Source organism: Balearica regulorum, chromosome 1, assembly GCF_011004875.1.
Source record: "Balearica regulorum gibbericeps isolate bBalReg1 chromosome 1, bBalReg1.pri, whole genome shotgun sequence".
Classification (NCBI taxonomy): Eukaryota; Metazoa; Chordata; class Aves; order Gruiformes; family Gruidae; genus Balearica; species Balearica regulorum.
The window spans coordinates 167,127,455-167,149,070 of record NC_046184.1 but is presented as its reverse complement, the minus strand read 5'-3'; positions in this window follow the sequence as shown (position 1 = coordinate 167,149,070).

Here is a 21,616-nt window from a genome sequence, read left to right as displayed (position 1 = left end):
TTAATTTCTGCATTTAAAGATGTGTTGGTTTTGTGTGGCAAGGTTTTGGTAGCGGGGGGGCTACAGGGGTGGCTTCTGTGAGAAGCTGCTAGAAGCTTCCCCTGTGTCTGACAGAGCCAATGCCAGCCGGCTCCAAGACGGACCCGCCGCTGGCCAAGGCCAAGCCAATCAGTGCCTCTGTGATAACATATTTAAGAAAGAGAAAAATAGTTAGAGAGTGCTTTTGCAGCCAGAGAGAGGAGTGAGAAGATGTAAGAACATCTGCAGACACCAAGATCAGTGAAGAAGGAGGGGGAGGAGGTGCTCCAGGCACCGGAGCAGAGATCCCCCTGCAGCCCGTGGTGAAGACCATGGTGAAGCAGGCTGTCCCCCTGCAGCCCATGGAGGGAGGATGAGGGGGTGTAGCGATTCCACCTGCAGCCCGTGGAGGACCCCACGCCGGAGCAGGTGGAGGCACCTGAAGGAGGCTGTGGCCCCGTGGGAAGCCCGCGCTGGAGCAAGCTCCTGGCAGGACCTGTGGATCCGTGGAGAGAGGAGCCCACGCCAGAGCAGGTTTGCTGACAGGACTTGTGACCCCGTGGGGGACCCACGCTGGAGCAGTTTGCTCCTGAAGGTCTGCACCCCGTGGAGGAGACTCACGCTGGAGAAGGCCGTGAAGGACTGTCTCCTGTGAGAGGGACCCCACGCTGGAGCGGGGGAACAATGAGTCCTCCCCCTGAGGATGAAGAAGCGGCAGAAACACCGCGTGATGAACTGACCGTAACCCCCACTCCCCGTCCCCCTGGGCCGCTGGGGGGTGGCAGAGGTTGAAGCCGGGAGTGAAGTTGAGCCCGGGAAGATGGAGGGGTGGGGGGAGGTGTTTTAAGATTGGTTTTATTTCTCATTTCCTCTACTCTGTTTTTGCTTAGTAATAAATAAGAAGAATTCCCTCTCTAAGTTCGGTCTGTTTTGCTCGTGATGATAATTAGAGAATGATCTCTCCCTGTCCTTATCTCGACCCTAAGTTTTTTTTTCATTGTACCTTTTCTCCCCTGTCTAATGAAAGAGGGGAGTGATAGAGCGGGCTCTGGCGGGCACCTGGCCCTCAGCCAGGGTCAACCCACCACAGTCTTTTTTGGTGCCCAACGTGGGGCTTGACAACGGCAGTTTAGCATTAAGAGGGCTACAGCTATAGTAGTTATTAAGTTGCAAGCTCCTGTGCAGGTCACCGGGTTTTGTTAGCTGTGCTGCTTATCTCTATTTGCTAAACTTAGGAACATGCTGATACAAACAATGGCTGCTCTGTGCTTTGGCCTAGTGTTGATGGTCTTACTGTGTTGGGGTAGCTATTTCGTGGGGAGGATGAAGGAACTTGGGAGCATGCTAGTACAAACAATGGTTATGTGCATGGCCCCTGGCATCGATGTTATGTGCTGTGCTGGGGGAGCTATCTTGTGGAGATGATGGGGGGAATACATCTCTCTCTCTCTCTACCGGCTTTTGACGTGGATTGGTTTCGTTATGGCAGGCTCCTAAGGTCCTTGTTCACCCTTATGTAAGCTCATTAATATTACTAATTAATACTGCTGGCATATTACGGGTGTTGTGGAGTTTGGTTTTGTCCTGGTTTAAGGGGAGACAACTTTTAAGTGAGGCAATACTGAAACGTGCCCTGAGGCAGCCAGTCCCCGGGTGGCAGGGTGTGTGGAAGGATTTGGGCAGGTTCCTAGGGCGATTATCACCTCCTATAGCCTGGAACTTCACACCTGAACAGGCAAGCAATCCCAGCAAACTGACACGCCACCTGATAGAAGGGTGTCTTGCCTACCCCAATGAAAACCAACAGCTTCTAGCACTGTACTGGGGCCTGGCCTGGGCCTATCGAGCCACAGTGCAGAACTCTCAGAGGACTGTGGTTGAGGAAGGCACCCAAACTGCATCTGAGGACACCGTGGCTGAGATAGGGACACAAACAGTAAGAACTACAGTAATTGCCCCAGTAGTAAAAAAGAAACAGTGGACCAGGAGGTCAACAGGTCCCTATCATCGATTAGTAAGGGAAGAGGAAGAAGAGGAGGAGAGGTTTGAGCAGGAAGCTGGTCCTCCAGCAAAGAAGTGGGAGGAAGGAGTGAGAGAAATAAGACAAGAAGCAGAAACTACCCGGTCTCTGACCTCATCCGAACTTCGAGATATGCGGAAAGATTACAGCCTCCAGCCTGGTGAGCGGATTGCTGCCTGGCTGCTTCGATGCTGGGATAATGGGGCCGACAGTCAGCAATTGGAAGGCAGGGAAGCCCAACAGCTGGGATCCCTAGCTAGAAACCGAGGAATTGAGAGGGGAATTGGAAAAGAGACAGCAATTTGCAGTCTCTGGAGACGGCTGCTTTCAAGTGTGAGGGCAAGATACCCATTCAAGGAAGATCTTGTTAACTCCCCAGGAAAGTGGACCACCGCAGATGAAGGCATCCAGTACCTGAGAGAACTAGCGGTGTTGGAAGTCATCTATAGTGATCTAGATGATGAGGAGGTCTCCAAAGATCCAGAGGATGTCCTGTGCACACGGGCCATGTGGAGGAAGGTGATTCAAAGTGCCCCAGCATCATATTCTAACAGCTTGGCAGCAATGTATTTCCCAGATATGGACACACCAACTGTGGAGAAGGTGTCTGCTTGGCTTCAGAACTTTGAAGAAAACCTCTGTACCACCTCCTCCTCCCTACGGGCCAGCACGTCGGCTGTCAGAGGTACCCCAAGAAATCAGTCATCTCCTGCTCCGGTCAGAGGGAAAGGGAGCCCCAGGCATATGCCACGTGGTACACTCTGGTTTTTCCTGCGTGACCAAGGGGAGTACATGAGGAAGTGGGACGGTGAACCCACCTTTAAGTTGGAAGCCCGTGTTCGTGAACTAAGAGGGAAGACAGCTGTTAAGAAGGGGACACCCAAGAAGGCCGTCAGTGTAGTTGCTACAGAGACACGAGAAGGCAAACAGCAATCTCCCAGATGTAAAACTAAAATCACCTCCCTTGATCCTGGTGAGGGGACATCTGGTCTGTCACCGCGAGGGTCAGACAGTGAATACTCTGACCAGGAACAGGAATAGAGGGTCCCTGCCTTCGGCCAGGAGGAGGAAAGGGATGACCGGGTATACTGGACTGTGTGGATTCGATGGCCTGGCACATCAGACCCACAGAAGTATAAGGCTTTGGTAGACGCTGGTGCACAGTGTACACCGATACCATCAGGGTATAGGGGCACAGAACCCATCCGGATCTCTGGAGTGACAGGGGGATGCCAAGAACTGTCCGTATTGGAGGCTGAGGTGAGCTTAACAGGGGACAAGTGGGAGAAGCACCCCATTGTGACTGGCCCGGAGGCCCCTTGTATCCTTGGCATAGATTACCTCAGGAGAGGGTACTTCAAGGACCCAAAGGGGTACCGATGGGCTTTCGGTGTAGCCACTGTGAACACAGAGAAGATCAAACAGTTATCTACCCTGTCTGGTCTCTCAGAAGATCCCTTTGTTGTGGGATTGCTGCAAGTTGAAGAACAACAGGTGCCAATTGCTACCAGGACAGTGCACCGGCGGCAATATCGCACAAATCGAGACTCCCTGGCTCCCATCCATGAGCTGATTCATCAACTGGAGAACCAGGGAGTCATCAGCAAGACTCATTCACCTTTTAATAGTCCCATATGGCCAGTGCAAAAGTCTGATGGAGGATGGAGGTTAACGGTGGACTATCGTGGGCTAAACGAAGTGACACCACCACTGAGTGCTGCTGTACCAGACATGTTAGAGCTCCAATATGAATTGGAGTCAAAAGCAGCCAAGTGGTATGCTACAATTGACATCGCTAATGCATTCTTTTCAATTCCTTTGGCAGCCGAATGCAGGCCACAGTTTGCTTTCACTTGGAGAGGTGTTCAATACACCTGGAATCGACTGCCCCAAGGGTGGAAGCATAGTCCTACTATTTGTCATGGACTAATCCAAACTGCACTGGAAGAGGGTGGTGCCCCTGAACATCTACAATACATTGATGACATCATTGTGTGGGGCAATAAGGCAGAAGAAGTATTCGAGAAGGGAAAAAGAGTAATTCAGATTCTTCTGAAAGCTGGTTTCGCCATAAAGAAAAGCAAGGTCAAGGGACCTGCACAAGAGATCCAGTTTTTGGGAATAAAATGGCAGGATGGATGTCGTCATGTGCCTATGGATGTGGTTAACAAGATAGCGGCTATGTCTCCACCAGCTAACAAGAAGGAGACACAAGCCTTCCTGGGCCTTGTAGGGTTCTGGAGAATGCATATTCCAGGTTATAGTCAGCTTGTGAGCCCTCTCTATCGAGTAACCCGTAAAAAGAACTATTTTGAATGGGGCCTTGAGCAACAACAAGCCTTTGAGCATATCAAACAGGAAATAGCTCGTGCAGTAGCTCTTGGACCTGTTCGGACAGGACCAGCTGTACAAAATGTACTCTACACTGCAGCTGGGGAGCATGGCCTCACCTGGAGCCTCTGGCAGAAAACAGCAGGAGAAACCCGAGGTCGACCATTAGGGTTTTGGAGCCGGGGGTATCGAGGATCAGAAGCCCACTACACCCCAACTGAAAAAGAGATCCTAGCAGCATATGAAGGGATTCGAGCTGCTTCAGAAGTTGTTGGTACAGAAGCGTCTCTTCTCTTGGCACCGCGATTGCCTGTGCTACACTGGATGTTCAAAGGAAACATTCCCTCTACACATCATGCAACTAGCACTACATGGAGTAAGTGGGTAGCACTAATCACACAGCGAGCTCGACTGGGGAAACCCAACCACCCAGGAATTCTGAAAGAGATTATGGACTGGCCAGAAGGTAGAGATTTTGGAGCACTGCCTGAGGAGGTAGCTCGTGCCCAAGAGGCACCACAATATAATGAGTTACCAGAAGACGAAAGGCGTTATGCTCTGTTTACTGATGGATCCTGTCGTGTTGTAGGAAACCATCGGAAGTGGAAAGCTGCTGTATGGAGTCCCACACGACAAGTCGTTGAGGCCACTGAAGGAGAAGGTGAGTCAAGTCAGTTCGCAGAAGTGAAAGCCATTCAGTTAGCCCTAAAGATTGCTGAACGAGAAAAGTGGCCAGTACTCTACCTCTATACTGACTCCTGGATGGTGGCAAATGCCCTATGGGGGTGGCTACAGCAGTGGAAGAAGACCAATTGGCAGCGCAGGGGTAAACCCATCTGGGCTGCTGCATTGTGGCAGGACATCGCTGCCCGCGTAGAAAACATGGCTGTGAAGGTACGTCATGTGGATGCTCATATACCCAAAAGCCGTGCCACTGAAGAACATCAAAACAATGAACAGGTAGACAAGGCTGCCAAAATTGAAGTAGCTCAAGTGGATCTGGACTGGGAGCGTAAGGGTGAGCTATTTCTAGCTCGATGGGCCCATGAAACATCAGGACATCTAGGGAGAGATGCAACATACAGGTGGGCTCGTGATCGAGGGGTGGACCTGACCATGGAGGCCATCACACAAGTTACTCATGAATGTGAAATATGTGCTGCAATCAAGCGAGCGACACGAGTAAAATCTCCCTGGAATAGAGGGCGGTGGCTGGGTTTTCGATATGGCGAGGCCTGGCAGATTGACTATATTGGGCCACTGCCACGAACACGCCAAGGCAAGCGCTACATACTCACCATGGTGGAAGCAACTACTGGCTGGCTAGAGACATTTCCTGTAAACCATGCCACTGCCCGAAACACCATCCTAGGCCTTGAAAGGCAAATTTTATGGCGACATGGTACCCCAGAAAGGATTGAATCAGACAATGGGACTCATTTTCGAAATAACGTCATAAGCTCTTGGGCAAAGAAACACGGCATTGAGTGGGTGTATCACATCCCCTATCACCCACAAGCCTCTGGAAAGATTGAGAGATATAATGGACTGTTAAAGACTATGTTGAGGGCATTAGGTAATGGGGCATGGAAGCACTGGGATACAAATTTAGCAGAAGCCACTTGGCTGATTAATACCAGAGGATCTGCTAACCGTCCTGGTCCTGCCCAAACAAAACCCCTGCATACTGTGGGAGGAGACAAGGTCCCTGTAGTACACATGGGAAAGTGGCTGGGGAAGGCGGTGTGGATTGCTCCTCCCATGGGAAAAGGCAAACCCATTCCTGGGATTGTCTTCGCTCAAGGACCTGGGTGTACTTGGTGGGTAATGCGAAAAGATGGGGAGACCCGGTGTGTGCCTCAAGGAGATTTAACCTTGGGGTAAAATAATCTGTAATGTGAGTTGTACCTTCTAGGAAGTAATGTAGAAGGAATGACCCAAACCAATGAAGAGCAAGTTTCACAAGGAGCCAGATGAATGCAACAACAGCCCAAAGCAAGCCGGTGTTGGTGCCCAACAACTGAACCTGAACACCCATCCTGACAGATTGGGCCCAAGTCATAGCCGGTTCATGAACATCTGGAGGAGCAGAGGAAGCTCATGGAATGGGAGAATAACATCTATCTGTTAAAGGGCTGGAAATAGTAGTTAATAAGAAGTAAATACAATGAAACAGTTATATATATATATGTATTAAAGTGTGTGAAGCGTGAGCACGACACAAATGGTATGGAATAAGGGGTGGAGATTGTATTGGGTCTGGCTGAGATGGAGTTAATTCTCCCCACAGCAGCCCTCATAGTGCTGTGCTGTGTATTGGTAGCCAGCAAACTGTTGATAACACACCAGGGTTTTGGCTACTACTGAGCAGTGCCAGCACACATCAAGGCTTTCCAACATTTCTTTTTCCCCAGCAGCAGGCTGGGGGTGGGCAAGATCTTGGGAGGGGACACAGCTAGGACAGCTGACCCAAACTGACCAAAGGGATATTCCATACCATATGATGTCATGCTCAGCAGTAAGAAACTGAGAATAGGGGGAGGAACAGGGCGGGGGCATTCGTTGTTTTTTTTTTTTACAATGTTTGTCTTCCGGAGTAAGGGGCACGCTTACTGAAGCCCTACTTCCCAGGAAGTGGCCGGACATCGCCTGCTGATGGGAAGTAGAGAATAATCTTTGCTTTTTGCTTTGCTTCCGCGCGCGGCTTTTTGCTTTAGCTACATTAAACTGCCTTTATCTCGACCCACGAGTTTGGGATTGTTTTTTCTCCATCTTCCCTTCTCCTCTCCCTGCCTTGCTGAGGAGGCGAGTGATAGAGCGGCTCTGGTGGGCACCTGGCCCCCAGCCAGGGTCAACCCACCACAAAAGAATATAGTTTAGCAGTAGTATTCCCCCCAAAACCAGTAATAATTTGGGGAAAAATCAGAGCAAGATGATCATGCTTACTTAATATGCTGAAGCACTTCCTACAGGTGGTAACCTTTCTTTGCTTCCTCCCACCATTTTTATACTTAACTGAGTTTAATAACGATAGAAAACTATATGAGTTTTAGCTATTCAGGAGCAATTCTTATTCTAACAACTGTATTGAATTGCAATGGGAGAACATTAAACCTGAATACATTGAAGTACTATAGAGTATTTTATTATTGTCTACATGCAAGCGATGCATTTAGCTGCAGAATATAATTCCCCTTGCTTTTTAGACAGCATGCTGAGAAAATAGTTCTGGGATGAGCAAAAATTGTTAGAACACTCATTTACTAGAAGAACAGTGTGCCACAGAGTACAGTACATTATCCATTAAACCAACTCCTTCCCATGGATGAGATTACACATAATTTAAAACTTGACTGCTATCTATCTTTTCTAAATCCCCTGAGATAAATTCTATGTTGTGATAAAACACTGAATAGACAATACAGATTGGCCCAGTTTGCAAACTTCTGCATTTTGAAATTAAGTGCCACGAATGATTAGGGTTCAATTTTTAACAGTATTTTCTAACAGAAAAGGAAAGAAATCAGGCTAACTGCTTTTGTAACAAACTTAAATATTTGACAACATCTGTTCAGGAAACTGAGCCTAGTATCTAACAGCATGTGTGTATGTGTCTGGATTAGTTTATGGCTACAGTTCAGTATTACTAGTTTTCACAGTATTATATCAATTCTCCCAATACTTCTGTAGTCATCTTTTCAGTGATTTACTTCCCATAGACAAGATTATGTTTTAAAGTTTGATTCTAATCTCATGTCTGTGAAAAAAATTAAGATATCAGCCAAGTGAAACCTCAGACATCATAAACAAGAAGCCAAAGATGTTAATGAAATAACATTTCATGAATTTACTTTAATTCAAGTTTCTTCCAAATAATTAGACTTTGCAAATATGTGTAAGGACTGGGAAAGGATTGTAGAGTCTAATAAAATACCACGTATTCTGGTTTATGTTAAGAAAACTGGAGAGCAACGTTCTCTTTGTATTCAATATTTTTTATGTATATTACTTATTTTAATTAGCTACTCAATGCGGACTATCAAGGCTGGTGGCTCTGACATATCCCCTTTCTCTTCTTGACTGTGGTATTTTCATACATATCATATGCAACAGATTTCACATGGCAAATGAAAAGTACAAATGAATGAACATTAGTTTGTACTTTAGCAAGTCCAAAGTTAAAATCAGGGCACAGCATGGCCAGCACCCCCCTAGGGCTGTGGCACTGGAAGTGTAAAGAAGTCCCCATGGCTCCATCAGGGCAAGGCCTGGCAACCAGGGCCTGTCCCACCACCTCAGGCAGGAGCAGAGCACCCGGGGGGCACTGGGGCAACCCTGGGCATCGGGCACCTCCATGGTGATGGAGACAGGCTGAAGCTGGGCTGGGACATGGGCCCATGGGTGGCCCCAGCTCAGTGGGGCCCATGGCCAGGCAGGGCAGGGCTGTGGGGATCTGGAGACTGGCCCTGCTGTGGCATTGCTGGGGCAGGGGCTGATGGCCCTGGCAGGCTAAAATGGGGTCCTGGGCCATGGACAGGGTGGGGAAGCCCCAAGGCAGTGGGGCTGGTCAGGAGCAACCAGGCCTGGTGGTGCCCTCAGGGCCTTGACATAGACCACAGAACAATAATAACATGGAAGTAGCTGATACAAAACCCATTGCACAAAAATGAGAAGTCGCTTTCCTGCACCCATTTCTGTTTCAGAGTGCTGAAACTTTAGTCAACTTGCACAGAGAAATCACTTGCAAACATAAACTTTTCCTCTTGCTTTGGGGCCTGATCCCCAATTTACCAGCACTTTATGGAATGATATATTACACAAAATGGGCCTTGATTGCTGTTGCTAAAATCTAGTTAAATGCTTTAATTTTCTTTTGAGTATATATGTTTCTGATTAGGTAGTGATTAAAAGTGTTACTTTGTCACAGCCAAAATATTTTCCAGAAAGTGCACTGGTACTCTCAACATTTCTGTCAAAAAATTTTCCCTCCCTCCCGTTCTCTCTTTTCTTCTCCCTGGTAGAGAAGCCTTGTAGACAAAGATGCAATATCACTTACTCATGCACTGATTTGCTATAGCATCTTCCTGGTTAAGTACCTGCCTGATATGGGGGAGGACAACTAGAATACCGTATAGAGACTTACCATAGAGTTTAGCATACTGAGTTTTGAAACTGGTTAGGTAGAAACTCACTCTCAAAATATCACTTGCTTTTCAGAGATGTTAAAATCTGTCTCTATGATGAGTTTAGGGAACCAGAATGTTTGCCTTTTAATCGCTGCAATGAGATCACCACTCTGATACTCTGAAAAATCTCCAGGGGGCAAAAAAAAAGTCAAATCTTTGAACTGTATCATACTCCAGTGTTCCTATGCCAGCTTCCACCATGCCCACAGTTATTGGTTGATACAGTGGGGTATTGGTTAAGTTTTCTTCAGTTGAAAATAATTCTTAAACAGGCAACATGCATCAACTGCAGTCAAAGGTTTGTAAGTGACTGTCAGACTCTATTCTAAAAAGTCGCTCAGACACTGTAACTTAACTCTGCCTTAAAAATCTGAATATATACAAGGTACAGCTCTTTTAACAAATTACTAGAGCTTCCCTATATTCAGCAAGCTGTGCCATTTCTCCATTACTGCTTAAAATATTATTCCATAAATTTGCACATCAGAGCCGTTTGATAAAAAAAAACCCTGTCAGATATATGCATTAAATTGTATTAATAAAAGTGGATGGAATATGGTATTTTTGAAGCTGGCTATTCTGAGTCACATTGAATCATATGCCATGCCATGCTATGCCGTGTAATGCAAGCTATGGTATGTCCTGGGTAATTATTTGAAGTCTGTAATGATGCTTATTTATGCAGTATGATAACATTGCTTCATTTTTATTTATTTTTTTATTTTTTTTTTTAATAAGAACGACAGACAGCATCAGAAATACCAGCTTGGGATAAGTGAACTCTATGAGTTCATGAAGGAAAGAAAATCTTCACAAAGCTCCAGGAAGATTTCAAGCACTAATTCATGGGAGAAAAAACTGTCTGAAAAATGAAAGAAGTAATGATGAAATGCAGTTCATATTTCAGCAATGTGCAGCTGAGATAATCTACAAAAGTTCAATTACTTCAGAGTGGTATTCTTTGAAACTAAATCAAAACTATGATTTAGAGGTTCTGGAACTCTTTTGAGGACAGATTCTGATGTCATTTTTCAAACTGAATAGTACCTTACTTCTTACATAGTCCCATGAAAGTCCTGGGATGACTCAAATGCAATTCAGTGCTAGTAAAGCTATTGGGATGAAGCCTCTAAGATCTGAAGGGCTATCAATTTTTAATGTTTTCTTTTTTAAGCATGCCATTTTCCACTGCAAAACACCTTTTAATTGGCTTGTCACACTGTTATTGCCAGTAGGGTTTTAAAATGCAATATTTATATATATTTCTGAATGTGGCAAAGTAGGAAAAAATGCTTTAAAATTGTACAGGTGTTAAAAGTAAAAATGATAAAAGCACAAAAGTTTTTTTTGAGGTAACGTGACTCAAAACTTCTTCGATCTTAAAATATTGATAAATACTCTTCTGACTGACATTCAAACAAAAATAAAACAAAATATGTCCTCTTGTAAATAAATTTTATATTGTCTTTTGACCTGGGATTTTCATTAGACTTTCAAACACTTTGTAATATAATATAATTTGTCCCATATGCTAAAGTTTGAATTTTGTATAAGCAAATAAAGTCTTATTCTGAAGGTATTTTCCCTTCTAAGATAATGGTGGTGACTTGGCCTTGGCTGGCTAGCAGATGCCCACCCAGCTGCTCTCATTCCCCCTCTTCAACAGGATGGGGGTAGAAAATAAGCTGGAAGAAAGCTTTCGGGTTGATATAAAAACAGGGAGATCATTTACCAATTACCATCACATGCAAAAGAACTTCAACTTGGGGAAAAATAGTTTAATTTATTGACAATTAAAACAGAGTAGGATAGTGAGAAATGGAGATTAAAAAAACCCCCAATAAAACAACAAACAAAAGCCTTAAAACACCTTCCACCCATTGCTTTTTCTCAGACTCAACTTCACTCCTTCATTCTTGGCTCCTCTATCTCCTCCTCCTCACTGGGCAGCACAGGGGGATGGAGAATTGGGCGTTGCAGTCATTCCATAAAAGCTCCTCTCTGCCGCTTCTTCCTCCTCACACTTTTCACCTGCTCCAGCATGGGTCCTCTCCATGGGCTACAGTCTGAGGAAATACCCATCTGCTACATGGTGTTCCTCCCCATGGGCTGCAGGGAAATACTTGCTCCACTGTGGTCTTTCTCCTAATGGCTGCAAGGGAATCTCTGCTCCCCGAGGTCCCCCACCTTGGCTGGGGGCTGAGCTGTGCCCTGCGGTGGGTGGGTTGGATCCGGCTGGAATCGGCTGTGTCTGGCACAGAGCAGAGAATAGGCAAACTGTTTGCCGAAAATGTTACATTTCATCTAGTTCTAAAAGCGAATTATTTGTTCATGTCATTGAAAAATTTTTGGATTATTGAAGTTATCACTTCTTATTTTCTCAAGGTTTTATTTGTGTGTTTACCTTTGTAACAAAGACAGCTAAAACAAAAGAAATTCATAACAGTTAGGTATAGAATTCAGGAACATATTTGTCCATTTCCAGCTCGGATAGGATTTTAAATAGTTAATGTTAATTTTTGTTTATTAAATCAGACAAAATAATGTAAATTAGTGAAGAATTTACTTCAGGAATTTAGCCAGGAACAGTATAGTGAGGCAATTTTAGTTTATTTTACTCTGACTTCAGTATTGATGATAAGGACCAAATTAGGTCCATGACTGGAAATTAAAACTCAGATTATTTCTATAACATTTACTCATATTCTTTTTCTTTTACCTTTATTCAGTTTGTAAAAAGAATCTAAAGGAACTAGACTACTTTGCATTTTTAGTGACTAAGCACATTACCTCTTTGGTTCATCTGTGAAAATCAAGCTTGAATAAAATACAGACAAATAATAATAAAGGAAGGCAAATTATTTCCTATGAAGACCATTTCTCTCATAGATTTTTCTCAAGGAGTAGCAATAGCTCAATGAGGAGTTATAGAAGGAAAGGTAATTTCTCATCTTAATCATTCTGAATCTGTTAATAGACAAATACAGACCCCAAATTTTTCCTCACCAGTAATGCACTTGTAATATTGACACATCTAGCAGGAAGTTCCACTTTTTTTTTTTTTTTTTTTTAAATGCTATTTAAGTATCCTGTACTCTTAGCGTCTTCAGGGAGCCCAGGTGGGTACTTGGGCCATTTGATGGTATTTTATCTCGACATGTCATGCGAATTTAAACTGCATTTATAATGTTCCTTTACGACCTTTTTTATTTTATGTGTAGATACCAAATGTTTATATAAAATAGCATCTAAGTTTAAAGATCATAGAATCATAGAATGTTTTGGGTTGAAAGGGACCTTATAGATCATCTAGCTCCAACCCCCCTGCCATCAGCAGGGACACCCCCCATTAGACCAGGTTGCTCAAAGCCCCATCCAACCTGGCCTTGAACACATCCAATGATGGGGTATCCACAACTTCTCTGGAACACTTCCAATGATGGCGTATCCACAACTTCTCTGGGCAACCTGTTCCAGTGCCTCACCACCCTCACAGTAAAGAATTTCTTCTTTATATCTGATCTAAATCTACCTTCCTTCAGTTTAAAACCATTACGCCTTGTCCTATCACTACCTGCCCTTTTAAACAGTCCCTCTGCATGTTTCTTGTAGGCCCCCTTTAAGTATTGAAAGGCTGCAATAAGGTCTCCCTGGAGCTGCAAGCACACATTACTAGCTCACGTTAAGCTTTTCATCAATCAACACCCCCAAGTCCTTCTCCTCAGGGCTTCTCTTAATCCATTCTCATCCCAGCCTGTAGTTGTGCTTGGATGAAGACCAATCAGTTTTCATTCAAGTTCATTCCAAAATAGCCAGAATTTAGACTTTTAGTTACAATTGACTTAAAATACTCTATCTTGTGAGGGTTTTTTCAGTGCAGAATATGTAATATGGTATAGCAATCTTGACAGATTTTTAAGTCTGGTATGATTTAAACATAACCCTGAGCTTTGAAACTATATAATTATGTTTTCATCTCAACAGTTTCAACCACGTGGAAAATATTAATCTAGAACCCTGCTTCACTTATGTCAATGGATATAAATGGACATCTCCAAAAGGTGATTCATCCCACACATCACAGACACACAGTGCCTATTTATTCTGACTAGGGATAGAAAGCTTGCTCATTCCATTTAGTCTAGAAGTCTAAGTTTTAGAAGCTTATGTCTGGTAAGGTAGATCAGTGGTTTTATATACGAGTAGTACTATTTTAACTTGAGGGACCCACTTCTGCCTCAATAACATAAGGAAGTTTGAGAGCAAACCACTTCAAAATACGTAAAGCAATATTCTGCAATGCATAGTGTGTTATGGGTGTTGCATTCCATATGCAATCAAATGAAAGCAGAGAATGAAGTCAGAGGCAATTACTGTTTGAACTGCAAAGTAATATTTGCATTAAACTGAAATAGAAATATGTAATTTCTAGATTCTAAGTTGTATCTGGAAGGAAAAGAACTTGGTTCCTGAATGTAATTCAAGCTGCATTTAATTTAGCTATTATGGATCTTTACTTATCGTGGGCTGAGGATACATGTGAGGAAAAATGGCAGTGGCTAAAATCTGAAGCATAATTTATAATATACAGTGTAGTTAGATGTACTCAGAAGTAAAGGATCAAACAAATTTAGTCAGGTACTTCTCCGAATTCTCTGATTTAAGGAGAAACTGGGCTTTTTTTTAAAGCCATTAATATTAGCTCTTACACATTCATCTGAATATCAGTGTGCACCTACACTTCCTACACATTTAAGTATCATAGAACTTAAGCAATAAATCAGAAAAAATACTTGTTTTACTGGGGAGTGTGAATACAAATAAACTTTTATTCCACAGAGATACAAAGCAAAGGGCTCCTAAACCAAACACTGAGCATGTGAAATAAATCATAAAAGTCTGTGACCTTAGGTAATTGTTATCACTGAAAAAATGAGATAGTGAAAGTTAGATTGAATGAAAATCTAGAATGAATGAATGGATGAATGAATGATGTTTTTGCATTGGGGCACATCATGGAATAATTCCTTACAGTATATTCAATAATGAGGACTATGTTGGCAAATTTCTGCTTCTAGAAGATATCAAAAATTGTTACTCAGTTTTTAAATTTTTTTGTCTTCTTTGATTCAGCCTTATGACCAAGCATGTAGCATTTAGTGACATCATTAAGAAGTTTCTTTTATATATTATAAAAATATTGTCACTTATCTGGTCCTGCCTGTCAGAATGACATATTAACATTTGAGTTCTGTTGTGGTTCTGGTTCTGTTGGCTTATTCACAGGTTTGGATGCGTCAATTTGAGATGGATTTCATGTGAAAATAAGATTTATTCAAATGTTGTATGTTTGCCTGTGTGTATGCTCTCCTTTCTTTGCTGTCCTATCCACAATAGTGCTTGACTCCACTAGATAATCTCAGCCAAATTTGATAGACATTTCAGGATAATTCAAGTCTTAAATTTTCATGAAAATAACTCACAGAAATAGTTCATTTTGAGCTAACATTTTCCTAGACATTGAAATCAAGCACAAAACATCCATCCATAAGATATTAGATTTAATTTGTTTCATGCTTCCAAACTGAGTTTAATTTTCTCTTTCTTTATGTAAAGTAAAAGTTTTTTTTAAAAAAGGATATGCTATATTTTTTACAAACTCATTAGGATATTTCACAGTTTAGGCCCCTGTACTGTTACTTTCTAGGAATACTGACTAGTACTTACTACCATGGTATATTTCTTCATCTAGTGTCTTCCAATGAAAGCTCACAAACGTGATCACTCATCTTATTAGAAGAACACCTTACTGCCTCGTTTCCACTCCTATAGCTATTCTATCCACTCCCATTGTGGGAGTGGAGCATCATCCCTGCATGCACTGTTGACGTGGTTCAGCCCCAGCCGGTAGCTAAGCGCCACGGGCCACTCGCTCACCCCTCCCCCAGCGGGATGGGGAGGAGAACGGAAAAACAACGGCAAAGCCTCGAGGGTTGGGATAAGGGCAGTTTACTGGGACAGCAAGGGAGAGGGAAAACAATCAACAGCAGTGCTGATAACAGATAGTAACAATGGGTGATAACAGAGAACGATTTTACCGATCCGAGGACCACCAGACCAGACGCTCGACCCGTCCCGGAGCCACACCGACACGCCGAACCCACCCCTGCCCGACTGGCCCCCTTTTATGGTGAGCATGACGTCACATGGTATGGAATAGCCCCCGGCCAGCTTGGCTCACCTGTCCTGGCTCCTTGGGAAATTAACTCTATCCTTGCCAGAACCAGGACATTATCCACCCCTTATTCCATACCATCTACGCCATGCCCAGATTATTTTACAGAACTCATTGCCTTACTCTATGGGCTATCGTTCTAAAATGTCTGTCGAGTTCATTTAGTCCATGCCTTTGGGTTCCATCTGCCATTACAGTCTCTCAGAGCAGGAGCAATGGTGCGTGCTACTGGATTGTTGCACGCTGCATCCGGAGTCTTCACAGCTGGTGTATCTGGTATGGTCCATGCTCACAGTCTGGATGCTAAAGATGTGATTTTTCAATAAAGTTTCTGGGCACCAGTTGAAGTCAGTTCTAGTTCCAAAGTCCATCCTTCATTAGTTTTGGGTGATTCTTATGATCATACCATTGATACAGTATATCGCTATTAATATCATGCAATTTAATTTATTGGCTCTTTTCACCCAAAATCAAATCCCCTTGGGGTACACACCGGACTTCCCCATCTTTTCTCATCACCCACCAATTGCACCCTGATCCCTGAGCAAAAGTGTGTTGGTTTTGCGTGGCAAGGTTTTGGTAGCGGGGGGGCTACAGGGGTGGCTTCTGTGAGAAGCTGCTAGAAGCTTCCCCTGTGTCTGACAGAGCCAATGCCAGCCGGCTCCAAGATGGACCCGCTGCTGGCCAAGGCCAAGCCAATCAGCGCCTCTGTGATAACATATTTAAGAAAGAGAAAAACAGTCAGAGAGCGCTTTTGCAGCCAGAGAGAGGAGTGAGAAGATGTAAGAAACTCTGCAGACACCAACGTCAGTGCAGAAGGAGGGGGAGGAGGTGCTCCAGGCGCCGGAGCAAGATTCCCCTGCAGCCCGTGGTGAAGACCATGGTGAAGCAGGCTGTCCCCCTGCAGCCCATGGAGGGAGGATGAGGGGGTGTAGAGATTCCACCTGCAGCCCGTGGAGGACCCCACGCCGGAGCAGGTGGAGACACCTGAAGGAGGCTGTGGCCCTGTGGGAAGCCCGCGCTGGAGCAAGCTCCTGGCAGGACCTGTGGATCCGTGGAGAGAGGAGCCCACGCCAGAGCAGGTTTGCTGGCAGGACTTGTGACCCCGTGGGGGACCCACGCTGGAGCAGTTTGCTCCTGAAGGTCTGCACCCCGTGGAGGAGACTCACGTTGGAGAAGGCCGTGAAGGACTGTCTCCCGTGAGAGGGACCCCATGCTGGAGCGGGGGAACAATGAGTCCTCCCCCTGAGGATGAAGAAGCGGCAGAAACACCGCGTGAGGAACTGACCGTAACCCCCATTCCCCGTCCCCCTGTGCCGCTGAGGGGGGCGGAGGTTGAAGCCGGGAGTGAAGTTGAGCCCGGGAAGATGGGAGGGGTGGGGGGAGGTGTTTTTAAGATTTGGTTTTATTTCTCATTCCTCTACTCTGTTTTGCTTAGTAATAAATAAGATGAATTCCCTCTCTAAGTTCAGTCTGTTTTGCTCGTGATGATAATTAGGGAATGATCTCTCCCTGTCCTTATCTCGACCCGTAAGTTTTTTTTTCATTGTACCTTTTCTCCCCTGTCTAATGAAAGAGGGGAGTGATAGAGCGGCTCTGGTGGGCACCTGGCCCTCAGACAGGGTCAACCCACCACAAAAAGCAATCCCACAGATGGGCTTGCCTTTGCCTGAAGCAGGGATAACCCAAACTGTTTTACCCAACATATTTTTCATGTGCACTACAGGAACTTTATCCCCTTCTACTGGGTGTGGGAATTTTGACTGGGCAGGGCCAGCTCGATTGGCAGATCCCCTAGTGTTAACTAACCAGGTGGCCTTTGCTAAATGCGTATCCCAGTGTTTGAGGGTCCCACCACCCATTGCCCTCAGGGTAGTTTTTAGCAGCCCATTGCACCTTTCAACTTTCCCAGAGGCTGGCGCATGATAGGGGATGTGATACACCCACTCAATACCATGCTCTTTGGCCCAGGTGTCTATGAGGTTGTTCCGAAAATGAGTCCCGTTGTCTGACTCAATTCTCTCTGGGGTGCCATGTTGGCACAGGACTTGCTTTTCAAGACCCAGAATAGTGTTCTGGGCAGTGGCATGGGGCACAGGATATGTTTCTAGCCACCCAGTGGTTGCTTCCACCATTGTAAGAACGTAACGCTTGCCTTGGCGGGTTTGTGGGAGCGTGATGTAGTCGATTTGCCATGCTTCCCCATATTTATATTTCAACCATCGGCCTCCATACTGTCACCGAAATCCGGGAATAAACCTCGTAACACCAATGTAGTGTTAAAAGGCAGGCATTCTTTATTGCAGCGCTGGATGCACGGGGGATAGTTCCACCTAACGTGCATACCTAGCCTACGAACACGCACATATTTATATTCTCAATACACACATGGTCACAATTACATCACATAGTTACATAGTTACTTCATTATGATTGGTGTAAAACTTTCTCGCTTTGCTTTTAAAGCTATATACTTAAAGAAATTCAGAGAGCATGCCCAGTGAGGGGTGGTCGTACCTTGGAGGTGGGTAGTTTTTAGCATGGAGGTGTGTTTTGGTATTATAATGAGATTATAATGAACAAAGTTCACTCAAAGGACATGATTTTGACAGAAAATGAAATATTATTTGGCTCATGTACCAACCATGCAGTTTATCAGTTCCATGGTACATACCAACCTCTCAGGTTCTCATTCCTAAAATGTTTTTCTCATTCCTTATTACTGCTAATAATCTCATCTCGATCCCATCACCATGGTTAAAAAGTTAAACACATCGGTTACAATCCCCCCTTTGGAAGTTTTGAAATAATCACCTTTTCAATACTTCCACTATACTAATTATTTTCTATGTGTTGGAGGAAACTCTGGGATTGTTTGTTTATTTTGCTGTTTCACAACAGCTTGGATGATCATATGAGTGAGAGAAGTTTCACGAATAATTTGTTCTTTCAGATGTGTTAATCGATTCATCATTTTCCAAGTTATGATATATAATATTATTGACAAGGTCATACTGATCAAAACCAATGTTAAAAGAATCACGATGGGGCGACACAACTTGTTTAGGATGCCTGTAGCAGTAGGCGACCATCCGAAAAGTGTGTCCCACCATTTAAGTTCTGCATCTCTCTGCACTCTTTCAAAAACTCGATGTATTTCTTTTACATTGTGATGAACAGTTATTAGGGTTTTCTGCCCATTTTCCTTAATTTTTTTCCAGAATTTCAATCAAATTCTTGTGTCGTAATAACTGTTTTACTAAAGTGAGATTTATTCCAATGGGGATAGGTAATAATTCATGAATCAACATATAGTTAGACTGCAAAAGTTGGTGCGATGTGACTGGGGTCGAATAAGAAAAGTCACATCTATCAATCTTAGTAAAATTACAAATACAAAAATTTGAATTATTTTTAATCTCTACCACTACCTTATCTACATATAAAAAATCACAAACAGTTCTCAAGCATACACAGCCCTTGCCAATATATATAAATATGGTTTCAGGGTTTTCGTTAGGATGAACCTCAAAATGGCAAATATTTTGTTCAGTGTCCAAACAAATATTTTGTGCCTTAATTGCATTATCTTCACAGACAAATCCTTGTTGTTCTCATACGATGCAAGATTCCAAATTAACAGTTTGCCATTTTTCATTCATCTTTCGGGCCCATACTCTATGCTCAGAAGGATAGAGTATAGTTCCGTTATGGTTTATCCCTAATGCAATAATGGGATAAATTGAGTATTTAGTAGCATTAGATATAGTGAGCACAAAAGTTGTAGCTGTGTTTGTAACAGGATCATAAGTAAAGTTTACCAGGATCCACCAGGACTGGAGTTCTTTCTCAAAATCAGTAGCACTGTCCCAAATTATTTTTCTAATTTCAGTAGGGAGAGTGCCTTCTTCGCCTTCTCTTATAATTGAGGCAGCCACCGACTGCATCCATAATTGAGCCTGAATGCAACTGAGAGCCAAGGAGAGGTTATTTTGGATCACCCCAAGTGCGTCCGTAATTAACTCATGGTCCCTTACATTTATTCTTTCCCATGTGGGTAATACACTTGACAACAGCCACTGGTTAGTTCCTAAAGCCAGTAAAGAGGATCGTAAAGGTTGTTATAATCTAGCCAAATCACTAATTGAGGCTGCCAATTTGTTCATTATTACTTCTGAATCAATGCTATTTAAAACTCCCAATCCTGTTCCCAAAACACCGGTCAAGTCTCTTTGTGTTCTTTTCGTAGTAAGAGTTCGTTTTTGTAGCCAGGTTGTCCACCCCTCATATGAGATTTTTAAGAAAGGTGAACAAGCTGGTTGAACATCTGAAACATTGTTTTGCATTGACAATTCAACTTGTTTGAGAGACCATGCCGGGTTAAACAACATTTGTTGCAAGCCTGTATTTCTGATCACGTATGGTCCAATTTCAAAGATTTTCGGGTTAAGCGCAACAATTGGTTGAGTAGTAGGTATTATAACATCTATTTTAAGTTCTCCCCAGTATTTGGTGTTATTTTTACCACATATCACTTTACGGGAGTATTGTACAGTAGTCAAATTTAACCAACAGTCTAAATTTTGATCTTTACACAAAATAGGGCCATGTGATCCATTTTTATAACTGTTTATAGGTTCAATGCGAGATTCAGTGATTAATCTGCATCTTATTGTGATGTTATTCCCTTGTGGTACCATAAAAGAGGGGGTGACTTCACTTTTACTAGTTAACGTAAAAAGGGTATCTGTGCCAGCGTGCGTGACTATTGCAACAAGCATCACTAGGGGTTTAGTTACAACATTTATCTTGAATTTGAATGTAAGGCTTCGTAATCCTCCTGTCAATGGATTAGGTCTCCAATTGCATATCACATAAACTGGCTTAGTCAAAGTAAAATTGTGCCAACAATCTCCTTGTTCCTTAATACAGAATTTGGTGATTTCAACATTATTGGTACTAGGGTCTAAGGAGTAATTACCGACATTCTGCTGGCGGCAACACGTAATGAGAGAAACTTGTTTGTTACATTTCCATTCTGTGGTGGGACAGAGTCTCGTTGTAAGATTAGAACTAGGGTCTAATAGATTTCCGGTGATGGTAACTGAAGAAGCTTTCTCATGAAGAGATCCTTCCATCTTTCTGCATCCTACTTGGATTTTTTTCCTCCAATTGTTCCTGTTAAGACACGGACCCAGTCCTTTCTGTCCCATTCCCACTCAGGTGGGTGGTAAACTTCAGATTCATGCATTACCACAGTGGCTAAATTTGGGGAACGGTCTTTGGGATATGGCCCCATCATAGCTTGGGACCGTGGCCATTCTGTATTTCTTTGGCTACAGATCAGCGACAAAACACAAAAAAGTGTTATTAACCCAATCAAACAATTCATAATATTCATAGTTCAACACATAACATGCAAACCCTTTATAAATTTTCCATTTTGAAAATCAGTTCTTTTAGCTTTCCAGTTCCCTGTCAAATTTTCTACACAGTCTGAGTTTCAAAGGTCCTTTTTGCATAGATGTCCACTGCTCTGACGGTGCCTTCTTTACTCGAGTATAATGAATCCACGGCTCCACTCCTTCTACCTTAACTGCGGTATAAGTTGTCAACAGTACCTGGAAGGGTCCTTTCCACTTTTCTTGGAGTGGTTCAGAACTCCATGTTCTTATATACACAAAGTCACCCGGCTGGTATGGATGTACAGGCGTATCAAGAGCAAGCGGTCTGGTCAGCACAATATATCTTCTGAGCGCTTCGAGGGTCTTTCCTAAAGAAATCAGATATGTTTTCAAATCTGTTTCCCCTGTTACCCTCATGTCT